Source organism: Bufo gargarizans, chromosome 6 (genome assembly GCF_014858855.1).
Source record: "Bufo gargarizans isolate SCDJY-AF-19 chromosome 6, ASM1485885v1, whole genome shotgun sequence".
In the NCBI taxonomy this organism is placed as follows: domain Eukaryota; kingdom Metazoa; phylum Chordata; class Amphibia; order Anura; family Bufonidae; genus Bufo; species Bufo gargarizans.
Genome location: NC_058085.1, coordinates 255,274,665 through 255,297,322, shown reverse-complemented (window position 1 = coordinate 255,297,322; position 22,658 = coordinate 255,274,665). Strand labels below are relative to the sequence as shown.

At 42.6% G+C, this 22,658-nt stretch overlaps 1 long non-coding RNA gene across 1 annotated transcript in view; it reads left to right on the top strand.

Moving 5' to 3' along the window:
- LOC122939992 overlaps positions 1-18,140 on the top strand; it is a 41,970-nt gene extending 23,830 nt beyond the window's left edge. Inside the window, exon 3 of the long non-coding RNA XR_006390221.1 lies at positions 17,955-18,140. This is a non-coding gene — a long non-coding RNA (uncharacterized LOC122939992). The remainder of the gene's footprint in view (positions 1-17,954) is intronic.
- The last annotated feature ends 4,518 nt before the right edge of the window (positions 18,141-22,658 follow it).

Below are 22,658 nucleotides of genomic sequence, written 5' to 3'. Positions count from 1 at the left end.
GAACACCGAGACACGTGCACCAACATTAAGGGACATTATAGACTACCCTACACCACTCTGGCATTCCTGCACCTGGGTACCATAGACCACAGTATCACTAAAAAGGGGACCTGTGCCCATGTTGCTTCACTGCAACTGGCATCACAAAAAACATTTGCTTTAAAGGACCCATGGCCGTTGCTCGCGTCGGTCGCAATTCCATAGCTGAATCTTCTTTAAGAGATGGTCCTGGCACTTGCTGCTCTTTCTTGGGTGTGCTGAAGCCTTCTTCAAAGCAAATTAACATCTTTACATGATGTTCTTAAAGATCTGATAAATGGTTGATTTAGGTGGAACCTTATAAGCAGCAATGTCCTTGCTTGTGAAGCTCGTAATGCAAAGAAGTTATGACTGTACGTGTTTCCTTTGAGTTTACCATAGTTAACAGAAAACAATGGTTTCAAGCCCTTCCCTATAGAGAAGGGGATAAGGCTACTATACAGAAGGTTTGGGGTTCAAATCCCAACAAGACCTGTAAAATGTTTACACTAAAAGTTATGGCCGAAAAATAATTTGTGGGCAGCATGGTGGCTCCTGGGTTCAAATCCCACCAAGTACAACATCCGCATGCAGTTTTTATGTTCTCCCTGTGTTTGTGTGTGTTTCCTACAGGCAACACGTTTTCCTGAGCTAACGAGAAGATCACTGAAATGATGTTAGCAGGTCATTTTGTGGCATGGCTGAAATGCAGTGGAAATCAGGTTTTTGTGATTTAGTTCATTTTCATGGCTTTGCAATTAATTGCAATTCATCTGATCACTTTTCATAACAATTTCGAGTAAATGCAAATTGCCATCATTAAAACTGAGGGAGAAAACTTTGAGTTAGTCTCAAAACCTTTGGCCAAAACGGTATATTAGCAAATCACCACCAGAGTCTGCGCTCCCCCCTAAGACCAACATACCCCACAGGAAAAGTATACCAAGAATGTATTTAAACTAACATGCCTTACATTACTTCCCATATTTATTTTACGTGATGGGAAAACGATTGTAAAATGTTTCTATAGATAGGATCAGTATGGAGATGGCAAGGCTGGTGCTATAGCAGCACAGATGCCATCATCCGTTCCTGTTGAGAATAGTTATGTGCACTATTTCACATGTCACTGCTATCATGTGCATGGGTCTGTCTCTGAATATTGACCCTGGGGAACAAAAACATCATATTATAATATGGCAGCCACATCTGGGGACAAGCAAAACAACTATTAACAATAGCTAATATGAAAATTCACAGTACCAGTTAGAAAATAAAAGCAAAATCCAATGCCGTTTTCTTTGCATATTTCTCCTGCCAAATCCCTTAGGGAAATGATGTGACACACACAAAGATAGACATCTTTCAGGACCTGGGGTGAAATCAACACTTCCCACAATATAGATGATCAAGGCAAGTCCTGAACAAGAAGGGTATGCTGGAAGATTTTAGCTCTGAAACCAGCATATTTGTGAGCGCAGCTTTGGAATATAATACAGGTTGTAACTCAGGAACAGAATGGATAAGCAATGTGATGTATGTACACAGTGACTCCACCAGCAGAAGAGTGAATGCAGCTCTGAAGTATAATACAGGTTGTAACTTAGGAACAGAATATATAAGCAATGTAATGTATGTGCACAGTAACTTCACCAGCAGAAGAGTGAATGCAGCTCTGGAGTATAATACAGGTTGTAACTCAGGAACAGAATGGATAAGCAATGTGATGTATGTACACAGTGACTCCACCAGCAGAAGAGTGAATGCAGCTCTGAAGTATAATACAGACTGTATACTATAAGTCTGCACAGGATAAGGGAGTGGATGCCACATACCCACAGATCTATAGTGTACTAATGTAAAGTTGTAAAATGTTATATGCCATAACCTCAGTAGGTACTGTATATTACACCCATAAGAAATCTATCATCCACCCCATCTTTGCTAATTCTGAAAGTGAAGATCACATGATGAAACTTTACAGAACCGATTACATCTGAAATGATCCAGTGAAGGCAGGCTGATGTACCCATTTTTCTAGACAATGCAGAAACTAGTAATATTTCTAACATTATCCATAATGTGCAGAGGTCTTCAAAAGAACAATCAATCTCCCTGTACTTTGAATCGTGAGATGCCAGGAAAAGGATCTCCCCCACAGACACAGAAATCCCAAACAATTAATTCCATCTGGTCCCGCAATGCAGGGGGTATGCCCGTCCGCACCCCCTCACCAGGAACTACGACTTGTCCTGGTCATTAATCGGTTAACTATGACAGTGACTTTCTTTTATATTCTATACAAACAATTTATGAGACCAGTTGTAAACGATCTGAGAATGTTGTTTCTTGACAGCAAAAAAATGTTTATTTAAGTGTTTGGCTGTTGAATCACTTGTAATTGCTACCAGTCATTACAGGATAAAATGCAGTCCATATGGAGGAAAGTGCAGGGACATGGAAAGACATGAAGGCCCTGCTCTTATCATAGGCTCGGTGACACAAAGCAGGAGACATCCCCTAAAACAATGGTATCAGATGTCTTGGGAGATGTGACGTTGCTCTTTGGCGCTCCCCTTTAAAGGGTTTATTTTATCTTGAAGGTGGAAGGACAGCGATTAAGACTGTCTCCATTACACTTAACAACTTTGTCCAGGGGGGCCCGGGAGGTATTTGCAATAGTAATGTGATGCAGACCTTTACTGAAGAAAATGACTTCAATTCTCTAGAGGCTTCTGCAAAGAGAAATATGCATGTAACTAGGCTGGTGCCAGTCATGAAACTTAGTCTCGCTCAGACACAGATGTATGAAACTGCAGTTTTTACAGGAAACTTGAAAGGAATTTGTGGATTTAAGTATATAACTCTTATTCATGAGGTAATGAAAACTTCTGCAACTTTCTTACAGTATATACGTTGTGTTCCCATTCCTCACTATTTTCAAGAGCTCTGCTTGCTCATAGAGTATAAGAATGTTCTTGTTTACCCCCAGCAAGCATGACATAGAGGGTGTGGGGAATATTCTCAAACTTTAATCTGGGTGCCATACTGTATAGAAAAAGCGCTTTATCCGCCCTCCCCTTAGAATACACATACAGCCACCGCCATGTATGTGCATAGGGAAGCCGGGATAGATATTTGTCAGCCGAACGGTAATTTGTCAAAACTTCGGAATAATACTGTAGCGGAGATTCGTTAGAATGTATGGGCTCCGATGAGCTAAAGTCAGTTATTCACGAAGTCACGCTTTGTCAAATAACTTCGGCAATTGATTTTTTAAGTGAAAAACCACTTTAAAACTCAAACAAACTCGGCTTTGGTTCTAACTAGTATCTATCTCGGAACCGAAGCTGAGTTCGGTTTCAAGTTTTAAAGTGGTTTTCCACTTTAAAAATCAAATACTGAAGTTATTCAACAAAATCACGTGTGACTTCGCTAATAAGATACTTTGGCTCATCGGAGCCCATAAATTCTAATCTCCGTACAGTATTATTCCGAAGTTTTAAACGAAGCGACTTTTGATGAAGCATCTGAAGCTCACTTCGTTCAACACTAATTGCAAGCTTTAAAGGAGTATTCCAGTTATGTAGAGGGTCCTGCCTCTGGGAACCCCATCGATCCTGAGAACGAATAGATCCCTGAGTCTCTATGCTCGCAGGTGTGAAAACAACACTTATAACAGAGAGAGGCCCAAAATAAAAGAACAAATCTGTTAACTATTTTACCATGCTGTACGAGGTAGAGCCACCACACCATACTAGAGGGTGCAAGGGGTCCAAAGCAGTATGTAGAAGGAACTCTAGAGACCAAGGAAGGTAAAAGTGTCAGTGCGATATAATGGTCCATAAATAATGGACCTTCTTCAGAACAAATGCAAACAATGAAGTAGGAGAGAAGACAGGACTACAGATAAGCACGAGTCATGAGACTGCTGGGGCATTTGCTTCCACTCTAAAGGTGGATTTACACGATCCCAATATCAGGAACGAATGTTCCTATGAACGCTGGTTCCCAATAATCTTCCTGTCTAAAGGCGCCGCAGATCACCTGATGAACAAGCGAAACGCTCGTTCATTGGACAAGATGATCGTTGGTGCGGACACCTCAATCATGGTTCCCGGGCAGCAGATTGTGCTCTGCCCAGGAGCAATGATTTTGTATGGAGACGAGTGATAGTAGTGATCGCTCGTCCTCATACTGTGGAGGTGATCGCTGCATGTAAATGCAAAGCTTCACTTCCACCTAACGAGCAGCCGACTGTCAGGAAGCCGCTACCTTCCCGACCAGTGTTTAATGCACCTTTCCTTGGGGTCCCCTTGGTGTCAATGTCATACTAACAATATTTCTGCTATTACCATGTACCTTTGACCATGCAGTTGCTTGCATTTTGCACCTACATGATGTTATATTACAACCATGGACAGATGGTCTGCCATACACGTGGAGTCTGTTTTATCACTGGTCCATTGACTATAAAGTCTATAAAAAAAAAATAAAAAAATTGAATTTAGACCACGGCAGAGGCAAACCGATCAAACTTTTTGCATCCTTAAAACGGACATGGATGTGTGAATAAGGCCTAACAGAAATCTCTCCACCCTTTCATGGAACGAGGCGAGACATCCTCCCCTCCCCCCACCTTACATATTTACATAATTCGCATGTCAGATATGAACTTTATAAAAATGCAGCGCAGGCTTCAGCAGATCTTAGGGAATATAAAGTTGCCTGCTCTCACATTACACATGCCCCTCACCACGGGATACATAGGACGCTAAGAAGCTGCTACATCAGGAATTAGAGCAACAGTTTAGACTAATGTCTATATTAGGTTTTCCTGGTTGGCTGCGGGGAGACTGTGTGTGTTTTCAATCTGAGCTGGACAAGAACCAGTTCTTTCTCAGCAATAATAATAATACATTTGGGGGACTCCGTGAGCAGTTTATTGGCTGGGCCTTCCTTCGTACTGCTCCATTACCTCCCTTCCTCCCAGGATAATATCAGATTGTGGAAATGTTACAGAACTGGGCCTCCCACCTTGCAGAAAGGCCTGCATGGAGGAAATAGATAGAAAGGAGTTTCATGGTGTCCTGCTGGCTGGTTTTGGGATGAGGAGTGACCCCATTCTCTCAGCTGAGGGGAGCACCACCCGCGTCACCATACATGATAATCAGGCCTTGCAGGTGCAGCACACTAATGATAAGTTGATTGAGAGCATCGTCCTGCGCTGGGTTCTGCTGCAGCTGTGGTCTACCTCGCTCGCCAGCGCACTTTCTGCTGTCTAATAACTGTATATTTGTACAGTACACGTGAAATACTCAAACAGTCCATTCATGCTCCCGAAGCGGGGGCTGTGTTTCTACAGCCTTATGGTTTATTGAGCCTGGATTTGTTGCCTTGACTTCTACAGAGAACCAAGCTGGGTGGTATTGCTCGTCACCCTGGTGGGATTAGATTGGGGCACCGTGAATTTTCTCAAGTCTGCAACTGGACCCTTAGAGGGAAAATATCTACGGCTGCCCATCACAACTACCTTGTGCCACATTAACTCACAAGACTTCAAAGGAAGGTTCCTCCAAGAAAATGAATTCTTGCAGCAGGAAAACTAAGATACATTTATCGTTATAGATTGCAGTGAATTATTTTAAATTTTTTTTTTTTTTATAAAACCCTTATTCATCTTATTTAATTGGGTGACAACCAATCTGTCAGTACCGACCCCATAAGGAACTTCACACAAAACTGTCCAGTTCTGCCGTGATACAGAAGCCATGGAAGGAATCGCTAAATGATTAGTGTTAATTCCATTGTTAAACGTAAAAATGAAAATAAGCCATCATATAGTAAACCCCTTTAATGTGATTCAAGTTCTATTAAAAATAAATTTGATCCGTAAATTATTTGGCATAGTGTTTTTAGTTTTTTTTCTCCTTTTCTGCATTTACTAATTTTTCCAGTCTAGACAATCCTTTTTGGGTTGAACAGATCAGCAGCACACATCCCTCCTGTCCTGAAATCTATCATTGTGGGTCCAGGTTGTTTAGTTCACAGTTGACTATAAGGGCTCATGCACATGACCGTATGTATTTTGCGGTCCGCAAAAAACGGATGCTCAAAAAATACGGATGACGTCCGTGTGCATTCCGTATTTTGCGGAACGGAGCAGCTGGCCCCGGATAGAACAGTACTATCCTTGTCCGTAATGCGGATAATAACAGGACATGTTCTATTTTTTGGGGGTACGTAAATACGGACATACGGAAACATAATGCACCCGGAGTAACTTCATTTTTTTTTGCGGACCCATTGAAATGAATGGTTCTGTATACAGTCCGCAAAAAAAAACGGAACGGACACGGAAAGAATATACGTTCGTGTGCATGAGCCCTAAGTTTTATACACTTGGGTGTAAACAAAGAATTATCCTATTTGCTGGCAGCAAGCATAGATCTTAAAAACCCTTTATAGATGAGTGATGGTAAAGAAAGCCAGAACCAAAATTAGAAGAAAAAAGCATAAAATGTCTAGATCCCAATGTCCATGTATTAGTACATGACCAATAGGAAATGTGCAAAACACTTCTACTCCCAATGGAATAACAATATGACAGGTACCATTTGCGCACACGTCACCAGCAATGCACTGGAAGCTTTCAGAAGAGAGTTGTACATTGTCGAAATACCATAACCTGTATATAAATCATCCACACAGCTCCTGGCCTTGCATAATATAATGGATTCCAGATAGGGGACAAGGAATTATAAAGCAGCTTGTATAAGGCTGGAAGGCACCAAGAATACAGCTGGAGCCGCTTATGGCTATTAACCCGTCCCTTCACGACAATGCAGAGAATGCTCTATATAAATGACCCCCCGCAGTACAACAAGGGTTACATGACCAGTGTTTTTGGAGCCACTAATCTCCCTTGGGAACCCTACACATGCTTCCCCACATGTGCACCATTGACGTTAGGCATGAGATAACATATTGACGCTCAGCTCCAGGACCAGTAAAATGGGGTAAGATGTAGCAAACTTATATTAGAACTGCACGACTCTTGGGTTGTCCATGCGCCGCAAACTGAAATCTACACCAGCTACATCCAATTTAGGATAAATGTGTTGGTCTTGAGGATGACTTGCCTCTTCCACTAGGCCCTGGCCACTACTGGGAAATTCCAAAAAGTCCGATTTTTTGCAGAAAAAAATACTGCAATGCTAAATTTCCGACATAGTACTAAGACCAGCACTGGAGAATGAGAATGCAGGAGCAAAATACACCTGCTATAGGCCTCATGCACACGACAGTTGTTTTTTTGCAGTCCGCTAAAAAAAACTGATGCGGCATCCTTTTTTTTTTTTTGAGGATCCGTTTTTTTTCCACAGATCCCTTGTAATAAATGCCTATCCTTGTCCGCAAATGTAAAAAAAGAAGGACATGCACTATTTTTTTTGCTGAAGGGAAACACGAACAATGGACGCGGAACACAAACGGATGAACTATCAGCATTTTTTTGCTGACCTATTGAAATGAATGGGTCCACATCCTATCCAACTGTCGTGTGCATGAGGCCATACAGAGCATTCCTCCATAATACGCCTCCTCCATAATAAAATACCACTGCAATCACATGCCCTGACTCCTGATTGTGCCCCACTGCATAACTAGGCAGGTTTCCTACTAAGGGGTGACAGCAAGCTAGATGACAACCCTGTGGAGCCGTAATTGCCTCCATAGTGGTTGAAACCCAGTTTTTCAGGAAACAGCTTAAGGCCTCATGCACACGACAGTGTTTTTTCACTGTCAGTGATTTGGCTTCAGCGGTCCGTGTCCGATTTTGCTTCAGTTGTGTTTCCTTGTGTCTTCCTTTTTTTTTGTCTGACGGGGAAAAAAAGGAAGGTTAATGAAAAGAGTAATTTTATTGCACCAAGGTCTTGTAGAAAAAAACGGACACGGATGACATACCAGTTGTGCATCAGTTTTTTTTGACGGACCCATTGACTTGAATGGGTCCGTCCTCAATTTTCCACTGACAAGAATAGGACAGGTTATATTTTTTTGACGGACTGAAATCACGGATCACAGACGCGGAGAAAAAACTGAGGACTATCTTTTTTTTTTCACAGCTCCATAGAAATTAATGGGACCTTTGCTAAACTGTGAAAAATTACGGAACGGACGCGGATGCACACAATGGTCGTTTGCATGAGGCAGGGCTCAGCAAAAACTCTTCTGTTAGGCCTCATGCACACGACCGTTGTTTCATTCCATGTCCGTTGTTCTGTTTTTCGTGATTTTCTGCAGATCCATTGACTTTCAATGGGTCCGTTGAAAACTCGGCTAATGCACCGTTTGTCATCCGCGTCCGTGATCCGTGGTTTCAGTCCGTCAAAAAAATATAACCTGTCCTATTTTTTTCACGGAAAATGGTTCGCGGACCCATTCAAGTCAATGGGTCCGTGAAAAAATGCGGAGGCACACAAGATTGTCAGCCGCGTCCGCGTCCGTATTTTCCTATTGCATGGAAAACTTGACTTAGATTTTTTTTAACTTTCTTTCATGTCTGGAGATCCTCCAAAAATAAAGAAAGACACACGGAAACAAGAACGGAAACGGATAACGGAACTCCTTTTTGCGGACCGCAAAAAAATACTGTTGTGTGCATGAGGCCTTACTGATAATACAACCATCTGCATCCGTTATGAACAGATCTGGTTGTATTATCTTTAACATAGCAATGATGGATCCATCATGAACTCCACTGAAAGTCAATGGGGGACGGATCCGTTTTCTATTATGTTAGAGAAAACACATCCGTCCCCTTTGACTTGCATTGTGGGTCATGACGGATCCGTTTTGCTCCGCATCCCATGATGGAGAGAAAACCGGAGCATGCTGCGGTTTGCTCTCTGGTATGAGAACACAACCAAATGGAACAAAATTCATTTTGGAGCATTCCTTTTTGTTCAGTTACGTTTTATCCCCATTGACAATGAATGGGGACAAAACAGAAGCATTTTTTTTACGGTATTGAGACCCTATGGCCTCTTTCACATGGGCGTCATGGATTTGGGCCGGATAAGATGCAGGTGCATCACGGGAAAAAGCGTGATTTTTCCACGCAAGTGCAAAACATTTTAATACGTTTTGCACTCGCGTGAGAAAAATCTGCATGTTTGGTACCCAAACCCGAACTTCTTCACAGAAGTTTGGGTTTGGGTTAGGTGTTGTGCAGATTGTATTATTTATAAGGGAAAATAATAGCATTCTTAATACAGAATGCTTAGTAAAATAGGGCTGGGTAAAGGACCTTTGTTGACATCACTGCGCGCATCACATGATCCATCACCACAGGTCCTTTTCCTCCTGCACAGCAAAGAAGAAGAAAGAAGAGAAGCCAGGCTGCGCGAATAAGTGGATTAAGGTGAGTTAAATAAAAAAATATTTTTTTTTACCCCTTTTCAACTCACACATTAAACTCACGCATTGCACCCGCACGGAAATCTCGCCCGTGTGAAAGAGGCCTATGATGGATCTCATTACCGGAAAATAGAAACGCTAGTGTGAAAGTAGCCTAAGGCTATGAAACGGCTAAAACAACTTTTTAACGATTTAGAGGCTTGCAATTACTGACAATGTTTCTCGTTTGGGGGTGAAATGTATTCAGATTGGGAAGGAGTAAGTCGTCTTGGTTAGTGGAATGTTCAACCAAGCTACAGGTGGAGGTGTCTGGCTCTGTCAAGGGTTAAATAAGCCCCACTGACTGTACACCCAGAAGTATAGCATTTCTTGCACATTTCACAGGCGTGAAGCAAGCCTCTGGAAGATGAAACCTCCTCGCTCCTCACCATTACACATTGGGATCCTACACAGGAAATATTACATGTCACACTTATAGCTAATGCTGGAAAAGCAGCTGATTTCTACAATAAAAAAGTTGTCACATTGGATCTTACATGAAGGCTGCAGTCAGGAACCAGTGTACCTAAAATATCAGTTCATTTATTGCTGGATTTATGGATTAACACTTTCCTGCATAAAAATTTTAGTAAAAGCAGGAACAGACTTCTCTGCAATGTTTCATATTCCAGAATTGTTCACATAAAATGCTAGCAATATTCTAGCACTCTAATTTGTTTCTTCACAGCTCAGCTACATTAAACCCTTCCATTGTAGGCAGCCACGTCCTGTGTCAGTCTGACCACCAGTGACTAACACACAAAGATCCCACAGCAAAACATAGTATGAGCCCCCACACACCCAATTTCCCAGTAAACGTGCCTCAAACACTCCCATGCAACTCTGAATGCAAAGGGCAACATTACAGATTTCTAACAAAGTTACAATTTATTTTATTATTAAGTGGAAGAAAATTTAAATAAAAAAAAGTAATAAAAAATTTGCTCTCCGCCTCATACACTTTATTAACTACAGGACCTAAAACCACATTACTCAATGCATTTATACCACACAAGTGGCATAAATACATGAATAAATCTGCTTCTGCTCACATAGAATATTATAAAACGGGCTGCCTGCAGCCACCACTAGGGGGAGCTAAGTGTTTAGGAATTTATACAGTTAGCACTGAGGGCTTTGGAAGCTATAACATCTCTCTCCACTGAGCTCCCCCAGTGGATGATGCATGGAAATGCAGTGTTTTACATATCAGGAACACAAGAAGTGGATCAGCACCAACCCCCAAACCTCCACCATAGTAGTTGCATGGTCTGCCTTCATGGCAGGTAGACCACTGTTACCAGTTCAGGCCTTAAATAATTAATAATTAAATAAATATAAACATATTTAAATACAATAATGATAAAGTGCAATTGCAACAATATGAGAGCTAAACAATAAGTGAGCATGATGAGTAAACACACAAAGTGAATATTGCTGCACTTGCACTTTATTATTATTGTATTCTAACAGTTTTTAATTAATAATACTTTTTTTGCGCATATTTATAGCTAAATCTCAACGTAGAATAGCCTGCTGTAGCTCTGTAATGCTAGTGTGAAACCAGCCTAATACATTAAGCTCTATGTGGCATATTTATTAAGACCGGCGTTTTAGACTCCGGTCTTAATAAAGCCTTAAGCTGGCGGTGGATCCAGTGGAGTTATGAAGAGGCGCCGGCCTCTCTATGACTTTGGTGCATCCAGCGCCATTTCTAACTGTAAGACAACTTCCGAGCTGTATTCCATTTAGACCATTTTCTACGCCTAAAACAGGCGTAGAAAATGATGAATGAGACAGGCCTTCTGGACCATCCACTTCCCCACCCACAATTTTAGACATGGCGTGAGCGGGGAGAAGTCACAGATAGCGGCGCAACTAACGGCCATTTGTGCCAGAAGTATGCCTAATTTAGGCATATTTTAGCTTAGTAAATGACCCCCCTAGGTCTCTATGGCACAGGCTGTGGTTAGGGCAACACTGTTGTGCCCTAACAGCAAGATTACTGATCTTACAATCCTTTCTAGGTTCTCAGGGCTGACCCAGCCTCCGATCAGATCACTAGGACCCAATCAGAGGGAGAAATCCCCACTGATCATGCCTTTCTAGGTTCTCAGGGCTGACCCAGCCTCCGATCAGATCACTAGGACCCAATCAGAGGGAGAAATCCCCACTAATCATGCCTTTCTAGGTTCTCAGGGCTGACCCAGCCTCCGATCAGATCACTAAGACCCAATCAGAGGGAGAAATCCCCACTGATCATGCCTTTCTAGGTTCTCAGGGCTGACCCAGCCTCCGATCAGATCACTAGGACCCAATCAGAGGGAGAAATCCCCACTGATCATGCTAGGGTCACAGACTTTGGAAATCAAAAAGGTAACAGTTGGGATTGGAGCTACCTCCAATCCTGGCTGTAGAGCAAAATGCTGCTCTAAGAACAGGAGCTGTTAGATACTGTTCATCCATAGATCCGAAGTGCTCACAGTGCTGAGCTTGCTCTAAAACAGCTTTGAGAAACACTGCAGGTGTTCCTTAAGGGGTTAATTCAGATTGACAGGCTAACCATGCCCAGTTTCGCACCCATTTTTTGAAAAACAATTGTAAAAGTTGCAAAATTGTGATGCAAAAAAGGCCAAAGTGTTACAAAACCCTATTCTGCATGCTTTTTGAAGCCAACACTGTAGAGTGCCAAGTTTCATAAATTCCCCCCAGTGTACCAGAAAAACAATGGAGCCACCATCACCCTATGTTCAAAGGAACTACTCCTGGTCCAGATAGAGAGCAGTACATGATGCACTAGATAAACAATTAATGCTTGCACTTTGTGAAATGCCCAAACGATTGGTTGGACCTTCCTGTCAATCACACATGCTGCAGATCTCAACTGTCCCACTGAATGCTGAATGTGGCTTCAAGTTATAATGGCCTAGAAAGACCTAGAAATATTGTAACCTGAGGTCATTGGAAGCTGAGTGACTCTAGTACTAGTTTTTCCATCACCAGCTTATATTTGGGATACCATTAGTGTTTAGTGTTTCTGATTATTATTTTTTTATTCCTATGATCTAGCTGTTCGTGGGACAAGCCAAATACTGTCCATCTGCCCGTACCCCATGATTAATAGCTGGAAACCAGTGAGGTGTCTCCTTGTAACGATATCTACACGTTTTACCCATATTATGCTGTTTTGCACTAGAGAAGACTTTCCCACCGAGTGCCATGTGAAATTGTAAACCTCCATCAGAATAATTTGCCCCAGAAACTATGGCGATGCTCTAAATGTAATAAATGATGGAACCACATGTGGAATACGTGACATCTCACAATAACACATGCAGTTCGCTCGCTGTAACTGAAACAAAGTAGCCAGATACGGTGATTTAGGCACTTCACACTAATGACAAACACACGACTACCTCCACATATCACAGAGCCCGCCAGAGACTTCTCCCACCTAGAGAAGATAACACACACTTCATGGCAGACACCACCACAGATATCTCATGTAGCTACTGAGAACCATCAGGTCAATGACACAAACATGAAAATCTCCAGAGGAAAAGGCAATGACCTTTTCTAGGTTAACACTCCAACAACCCAGAGTATTATGTACCCAGACAAGTAAAATGAGTTAAACGAACAAGAGAATTATTCTCATCTAGCCATACAAACCTCAGACCATAGCCACGTTCACCAAAAGGTCCTCGATGTGGTCCTGCAAACGGGCATTTACTGCACATGATGTGGGAGTGCAAGGAGTTGGAGAGGTTTTGGAAAGGTATTGGAAATTATTAGAAGGGTGTTTGGAGGGGTGCACAACCTGCAGCCCTTAATACCATTCTGTGCAGCCCCCAACCATCTGGTAACAGACAGGTATGTCTATGTCCTGTGGCTGCTCACATGTATCTTTCATGTATTCTCCCATTAGATGTAAATCGTAGAAGTGTAACCAGACGTTTATTATATACTGTATGTTCAATATGCTACAAATACAGTATTTCAGTTGGTAATACCCCTTAAAGTTTTATTTCCAGTCCTTGAGATTGGTTCAGTCTAAGGGTTCATTCACACATCCGTATATGTTTTGCGGATCCACGGATCCGCAAAACATGGACACCGGCGATGTGCGTTCCGCACTTTGCGGACTGCACATCGCCGGCACTATAATAGACAATACCTAATCTTGTCTGCAATTGCAGACAAGAATAGGACATGTTCTATTTTTTTTTCGGGAATGTAATTGCCGACCCGAAAGTGCGGATCCGCAATTTCGGATCTGGGCAGCAAATAGTGTGGCCCCATAGAAATGAATAGGTCCGCAATTCCGTTCCGCAAAATGCGGAACAGAATTGCGGACGTGTGAATGGAGCCTGATAATATGGCCCCCATGCAGGAAATGTTATGCACCCCTGGTGTATAGCATAGATTCCTCCTCTCCCAAACAATGCATACTTGGCCTTCTGACTGGGGATATTGCTAACTGTGCTGTGATGCTTGGGATACAATGAATGTTATCTAGCTGGGAAGTTAATAGCTAGACACTGGTCCAGCCGTCGCCTCCTACAATTACAGAATATAGTAATAGGATGAACACTAGGTTGCAACAATTTTATAGATTGTAAGCAATTGCCTGTATTATGTATGTGCACCCCTTTTCATATGTACAGCGTCATGGAATGAATAGCGCTTTAACCCCTTCATGCATTTGGACGTAACTGTACGTTCAAATCGCAAGTAATTTACTGCATTTGGACGTACAGTCACGTCCAAACTGCTTAAAGGGGGCTGTGACACTATAAAGTGTCACAGCTCGGAGTCTCTGCTCTCCCGGAGCAGTGGTCCCTTGCCGGTAAGCGCTCCGATTGGTTAGTCTCTGCAGACTAACCAATCGCAGTGCTTTAGTATGAAAATGCCGATTTCAGGCTGTGATATCCACGCTGGATATCACAGCCTGAAATCGGGTAAGCCCCCCAATGTGCCTCCAGTAATTTAGTGGCCCCCATAATGTCCTCCAGATGCCCCCTGCAGCCTTATCCTGTCTGCCGTCTATGATGACAGTGGCTCAGGAACGAAGCCGCCGCCATCAGCCGAGAGTGCCAGCTGTGACTTACTGCTGCTATAGTCGAAATCAGTGCTGGCACTGATCTTGGTCGTTTAACTCCATAGATGCCGCGGTCAGTAGCTGCCTGCGGCATCCATGTGGTTGAGAGGGAGGGAGCTCCCTCTCTCTTCCATCGGGCCGCCGCTACTGTAATGGAAGCGGGCCGATGGTTGCCATGACAACCGGATGCCTTACAAAGGTGTCCGGGATGCCATGTACTTAAGGCTGATCAGACCCTGTGGGTCTGATCAACCTTAGTGTAACTGTAATACAGACTATACAGTGCATTGCAATAGATGACTATTGCAATGCACTGTATAGCCATCAGGTCCACTGGATCTTCAAAATCCTAACAGGTCTTGATAAATAAAATAAAAAAGTGTAAAAAAAGTGAAAAAAGTAAGAAAAATAAAAAATCAAATAAAACAAAATTGGCTTTTCTCATATCCATTCATTTATGTCATTAAAAAATTAAATAAATAAAAAAAGACACATAATTGTCATCGTCGCGTCCGTAACGACTTGATCTATAAAAATATCATGTTACTAATCCCGTACGATGAACGTCATAAAAAATAATGTAGAAAACAATAACGGAATTGCTGTTTTTGTTACGTCACCTCCACAAAAAATAAATAATAAGTGATCAAAAAGTCATATGTACCCCAAAAAGATGCCAATAAAAACTACAGCCCGTCGTGCAAAAAAACAGGCCCAAACACAGCTACATTGGTGAAAAAATGAAAAATCTATGGACTTTATATGACAATGCAAAATATAATACATTTTTTAACACAAAAGTGATTTTATGCTGAAAAGTAGTAAAACATAAAAAACTATACAAAGTTGGTATCGCCATAACCGTATCAACCCACAGAATAGAATTATCATATTTACTGCAAAAGGAACCCCATAAAAAATAAAAAACACTGACACAATTGCCATTTTTACCCAATTCACCCAGCTAGTTCATAGCTCCTCCCACCAGCTACTTACATAGACACTCCCCTATCACTGACACAGATTTTCGCATATGAGGTAGTACTGCTGATAGCACTTGGAATGGCTCGCCTGCAACATTTGGAGTGGATAACATATTACGATATCGTAGCATGTGGAATGCAGGATAACAGATGTGGACCGATTCCGCATATATGGCAGGAAAGCTCCCATTGTGCATGATACATGTATCACATTACCCCGATAGAGTCAAAGAGTGTCCTTTTGGCTTTGGCGTCCATATGACAGTTAGGCCCCTTTCACACGGACTATACTGATTGTGTCAGGGTGCGTTCAGTGAAACTCGCGACATTTCGCAAGCAAATTCAGTCAGTTTTGTTTGCATTTACATTCATTTTTTCAGTTTTTTCCGGGCGGCTGCAATCAGTTTTGATGCGTTTTTCTTGCGCGTGAAAAAAAACTGAAGGTTTACAAACAACATCTCCTAGCAACCATGAGTGAAAAACGCATCGCACCTGGACTGCATTCAGGTTACATCCGGATGCAATGCGTTTTTCACTGAAGCCCCATTCACTTCTATGGGGCCAAGGTTGCGTGAAAAACACAGAATATGGTTACATGCATACGACCGTGTGTGTATTGCGGTGCGCAAATTGAGGATCCGCAAAAAATGTATGATTTTTTTTTGTGGATCCATTGTAACAATGCCTAAAACGAACAAGAATAGGACGTGTTCTATTTTTTTTTTGTGGGGCTACAGAACAGTCATACAGATTTTTTGCGGACCGATTGAAATGAATGGGTCCGCATCCTATCCGCAAAATAAACGAAACGGACACGGAAACAAACAACGTTCGTGCGCATGTAGCCTATAGAACATGCTGTGAGTCTCACGCAAAGCAGAACTGATGTGTGAAAAAAAACGCTCATGTACACAGACCCATTGAAATGAATGGTTAAAGATTCAGTGCAAGTGCTATGCTTTCACGTCACGCATTGCACCCGCGCGGAAAACTCGCTCGTGTGAAAGGGGCCTTAAATGTCAGCACACTGCAAAAAAGTAAAAATAAAAGTAAGGAACAGCGAGCATATTTGTAATCAAATTTAAAATATAGTTCTAAAGTAAAATAACTGATAAGGGGAATCTGCTGTAATATTCCTAATTGTTCTGTGCTGGATTCTTGGATTTAAGGAATTTTACTGTATTTGTAAATAATAGTAATCTTTATTTATATAGCGCCAACATGTTCCGCAGCGCTTTATAATCAGGGGGTCCATGAGTCATAAATAACATAGGAAGAAAGAAGTCAACAATTAAAAGAAGAGGAATGAGGGCTCGCAAGAGCTTACAATCTATGAACCCATTTCAGAATAAAACACGACCCCTTTAACAGAATGAAAGCATGTCTTCCCTTTATTATATTATCAATCCAGCTGCTGTCAGAGAAGCAAGCTTTGCTGTTGTCATGGAATGGTGATTTTTCGCTATGCTATGTCCATTGAGGGGTTAAAAATAATAAACAAATTTAACTCACACCATCCACTTGGTCACGTAGCGGATCTCCTCTTCTTTCTTCTGGACCTGGGTAAAGGACCTTTGATGATATCACTGCACTCATCACATGGTCCATCACATAATCTATCACCATGGTGATAGATCATGTGACGGACCATGTGATGAGAGCAGTGACGTCTCCACAGGTCCTTTTCCTCCTGGGCATCAAAAAAGAAGACAGAAGAGAAGCCGGGCTGCGCAAACAAGTGGATGAGGTGAGTTAAATTATTATTTAAATTTTTTTAACCCCTTCATCACTAAGCATTCTGTATTAGGAATGCTATTATTTTCCCTTATGACCATGTTATAAGGGAAAATAATAATGATCGGGTCCCCATCCTGATCGTCTCCTAGCAACCATACGTGAAAATTGCACCGTATCCGCACTTGCTTGCGATTTTTACGCAGCCCCGTTCACTTCTATGAGACCTGCGTTGCGTGAAAAATGCACAATATAGAGCATGCTGCGATTTTCACACAACACTCAAGTGATGCGTGAAAATCACCGCTCAAGTGCACAGCCCCATAGAAATGAATGGGTCCGGATTCAGTGCGGGTGCAATGCGCGGAAATCTCGCCCGTGTGAAAGAGGCCTAAGCAGTAACACCCCCACACACCCCAATCGATAGACACAGCGCCCCTTTAGAAGGAGGACTAGAAACACTACATGGAAACTGTCTCTGTAGCAAAGTGCTGTTAGCAGGAGTCTAATTGAAGAGTGACATAAGGCAGACCCTTGAAGTCCTTTGTAGCAGCGCACGGCTCTGCAGTGCTCCACACGCTGCTCCTTCCTCACCCGGCCTTTTGTGCCTCAAGCACATTGTCAACAAGTGAGACTAATGCTGCACACTCTCTTTATAGGCTCTACAGACAAAGTGTCGCCAGGATAACCCTGCGTGGAAAATTCTGAGGTGGAAGGGAACCCGTATTAATTAGCTTGGAAGACGCCAATCTCTTCACAAGTGTAATGTGAGCCGTTTTATTGGGGAAAAGTGAAACAAGCGTTACATTGCTTTCGGTTAGCCCAGTAAAACAGAAGGTGATCCATACATATGTATGTTATGCTGGTCTGAAACTTTTTTTTTTCCTAATGGTTTTCTAGGCTGAAGTCCAGAATTTTACAGTACAAAATTCCCATTGTGAAGCATTAACGGTTTCTGGAACTGCAGTTTTTGAATGGTCTCGGCTGCCGTTCTGAAAACATATACAGATAATCAAAAGTCATTTTCAAAACCATACTGGGGAATAAAATATACGTCAAACTGCACCGCCTGTCAGGGAGCAAATGAATGAAAAGTTTGGGGAAATGTTGTCAGTTAAAGAGGACCTGTCCCCTCTCCTGACATGTCTGTTGTAGTAGCTACTTGCATTCCCCCTGTAATAACAATTCTGGATGTCTTGTGTCATTCCTTTATTATTCCTGCTGGAAGGCTACACTCACACTTGCATCGTTAATCCCGGTATTGAGATCCGGCACAGAATCTCAACACCGGAATTAAACTGATCCGTTTTGATTTTGCACATCAGGATGCATCCGTTTCGTTAGGATGTAGTCGTGTCAAATCAAAACAGGAAAAAAAATGGATCTGTCACTAAATACATTGAAAGTCAATGGCATCCGGTATTTTAGTCTCCTAAAAAACGGATCCGTTACCATTAGCTTACATTATTTTTTGTGCCGGTTCTGTTTTTTTCTGTTTTTATGACCAGACACAAAACCACACCTTGCAAAACGAAATGCTGACAACGTCCTGATGCATCCTGAACGGATCTCTTTCTATTCAGAATGCATGAGGAGTGGACTAAACTTGAGATCCTCTACCGGAATCTCAATATCGGAAAATAACAACGTAACTGTGAAAGTAGCCTTAGTAGTTTGCAATGAAGGTCCAGATGGTTGCTACCAGTTACGGGTGTGTCCATGCAGCTGGGTACTATCCAATCAGTGCTGCCAGTGTCCGACTGTCCAACTGTTAACACATATCTTGACCTTCGGTATTCATTGATAACGTCTAGCAAGAATAAAAACTGAATGGCACAACATACATTCATAAGAATAGATGCTCCAGAAGAGAGGCATCTGTCAGCAGTTCTGTACCTATGACACTGGCTGACCTGTTACATGTGCACTTGGCAGCTGAAGACATCTGTGTTGGTCCCATGTTCATATGTGCCCGCATTGCTGAGAAAAATGAAGTTTACATACATGCAAATAAGCCAGGCAGTGAAAACGTGATCACGCCTGCCTGGCCCTGTCAATCAAAGTGGATAAGTTGTGGCAATTGCAGAGAGAGCAGAGCCTCTAGGTGTAATGGCAACACCCCCGTTGCTCCTTGAGGCTCATTTGCATAAATAAAAACATCATTTTTCGCAGCAATGCGGGCACACATGAACATGGGACCAACACAGATGCCATCAGCTGCCAAGGGCACATGTAACAGTTCAGCCAGTGTCATAGGTACAAATCTGCTGACAGATGCCCTTTAACGCAATATTCCCCAAGAATCTACACTGAGGGATAAGGCACCTTCTCCAGGTGCTAGTAAATAAAATATAAAAGATTGCAATTCATTATTATAAAGTATATTGTTATCCAGACGTAAGCCTCTCTTTGCTCCGGAGTCTGTTTGCCTCTGGTAGGTCTCTTTCACACGAGCGATACGGAACATGTCAGAGTCTCTTCAGTGAAAAATGGATGATTTTGCAAACATGTTGAATTTGTTTTGTATGTGATTATTCAGCGTTTTCATTATATGTCCCAATTGCATCCGTTTGTCATCTGTATTTCATGCTTCTGAGAAAAAACTGAAGAATAAGGCCTCTTTCACACGTCCATGATGACATCCATGACAAGATGGTCAGTGGTTCATCTGTAAAGATGTCCTTGAAGGATCTATGTTTGGTCCATGAGTCAGTTTTTTCCCTTTGTGTGCCATTCATATTCATTGCACCTTATTTTGGCTCACAATCACTGATGGAAATCACTGACCAAACACTGACCAAAACAATGACGTGTGAAAGAGGCCTTTATGTGCTGTCCATGGAGACAAGGACAACACCTAACACACAGCATCTTCTAGAACCATCAGTGATAAACAGACCGCATGTGAATGCCGCCTGTGTACTGTCAGTTTTTTGTAACTGATCCACTGACATGAATGGGCCACTCCTGCATGAAAAACAGATGGAAATAGAACATGCTGAGATTTATCCTGAATGGACAGATGGTCAGTGAAAATCTATGCTTAGGTGCACATACCCATTGAAATGAATGGGTCCAGGTCTGGATGTTGTCTGTTGTCAACATGGACCACATCTAGATGTAAACAACACTCATGTGGAATCAGCTTCAGGCTAGGTTCACATCTGTGGTGAAATTTCGTTTTTATGTTCTGCAATATGCTGAACACCACTGGCGCCTGCCAGATCCCACTGACTCTAATGGGGTCCATCGGGTCTCCAGCATGCAGCAATATCTTGTCCTTTTTTTCTGAATCTGTGATGAAGGTTCCTACCAAGACCTCATCCACAGATGTGAACCTAGACTTACTGTGCTGTGTGCATCTTGTACTAAAAGTACAGATCAGTACAGTACAACCCGGCAAACCACAGGACAATCATCATTAGTGCACAGTTATATTAAGGAAGAATACATTTTTTGTGGAAGTTATATTCATAGACAGAACTTTTGAAGTAGTTGTCTACAATTAGAAAATTTGGGCTGGTCTCTCCCAGAAGTAGTGCCACAACTGTCCATGGGTTGTGTCTGGTCAGGAGCTTAGCTATAATGGAAGCATGGGGAAGCGGCTGCTACAAACTCAGAAGTGGCCTGCCTGGGAGGAGGACTGAAAGATTTTTATTGTTAGAGCCCCCTCAACAGTATTATACAATGACATTATATACAGTGACATGACATACAATATACACTACTCACAAAAAGTTAGGGATATTTTGCTTTCGGGTGGGATTTATGGAAAACGTAAAAAGTTCACGCTAGAGTGATATTATATCATGAAAGTAGGGCATTTAAGTAGAAGCATGCAATGGTGATTTACCAACAACAGTGGTTGGTATACCCCCACAAAAAAATATCAGTGTCTCAATAACTTGTCATGTGGCCTTGAGCATCAATTACAGCTCGACAATGACGTCCCATTATGTTCACAAGTTGACTTTTTGTCTGCTGAGGCATGGCATCCCACTCTTATTGAAGGGCGGCCCTCAGGTCATTGAGGTTCTGGGGTAGAGTTACGAGTCTCTACACAGCGACTCAGCTGATCCCATAGGTTTTCAATGGGATTCAAGTCTGGAGTATAAGTGCAGGCCACTCCATTTGAGGTACCCCAGTCTCCAGCAGCCGTTCCCTAATGGTGCGACCTCGATGAGCTGGCGCAATGTCGTCCATGAAGATGAAATTAGGCCTATGTTGTTCATGCAGAGGCACAATGACTGGATTAGTGATGTTATTTAAGTAGTTTGGGCTTGTCACTGTACCATTCACAAAGTGTAGGGCAGTTCTGTCTTGACTAGACACACCTGCCAACACTGTAACACCAACACCACCAAAGGCTTGTCTGGTGACAACAGTGGCTGATGCATAGCGCTCTCCTTGATGTCTCCGTTGGCAGCCATAATTTCTGTTCAGCGTGAATCAACTTTCATCAGTGAACAGCATTGAGGCCCACTGGTCCCTCATCCAGCGTAGATGCTCCCTGTGCCATGCATGACGATGACGCGTGTGCCTGGTGGTGTGGTCAGGTATCCTTGCTAGTCGTCTAGCACGCCGACCAATCTGTTTCAAATGGTCAAATGCACTTGGGTGCATCTTACCTCCCTTAAATGTACCTGGAGTTGTGTGGCATTCATTATCCAGTTCTGCAGGGCATTGTTCACAATGAAGCTGTCATCATTGTGGGATTTGGCCAAAGGATGTCCACTTCTATGCCTTTCTTTGATTCTTCCAGTCTCTCTGTATCTAGCCATGGACATCCCATGGAATGTTGAAGCAGGAATGAAAAGATTAGACCCTGCAAATAAGAACATAACTACTACAGTACAACTACAGGCAAGCAACAGAATGGACACACAAAAAACACAGTGAAGCTGCACAAGCTCAAAAGAATCAGGGAGCTCCACAGAATTAACAGGGATATTCTAGGATACCCTGTCTTAAAGGGGTTGTCTGGGTTCAGAGCTGAACCCAGACATTCCCAGAATTTCCCCCAGACAGCCCCCTGTTATGAGCATCAGAGCGATCCAGTGCAGGGCGCAGTGCAAGGGCTTTTTTTTTGTTTATAATAACACACTGCTAGGTGAAGGCTTCCACCTAGCAGTGTCCCGGTGACATCACCAGCTCTGATGGGCGGGCTTTAGGGTTTACAGGCAAGGGCGGTGCCAAAGCCCACCCACCAGAGCCAGTGACGTCCCAGGGCTCACTGCTAGGCAGAGCCTCCGCCTAACTTTCCCCATGGAGAGCCCAGTATATCACCAGATCTCCAAAAAATGCCTTTGCCCTGCGCAATTGAGCGCATAGCAAAGGAGAGCATTGGAGCATGAAATGCTCAT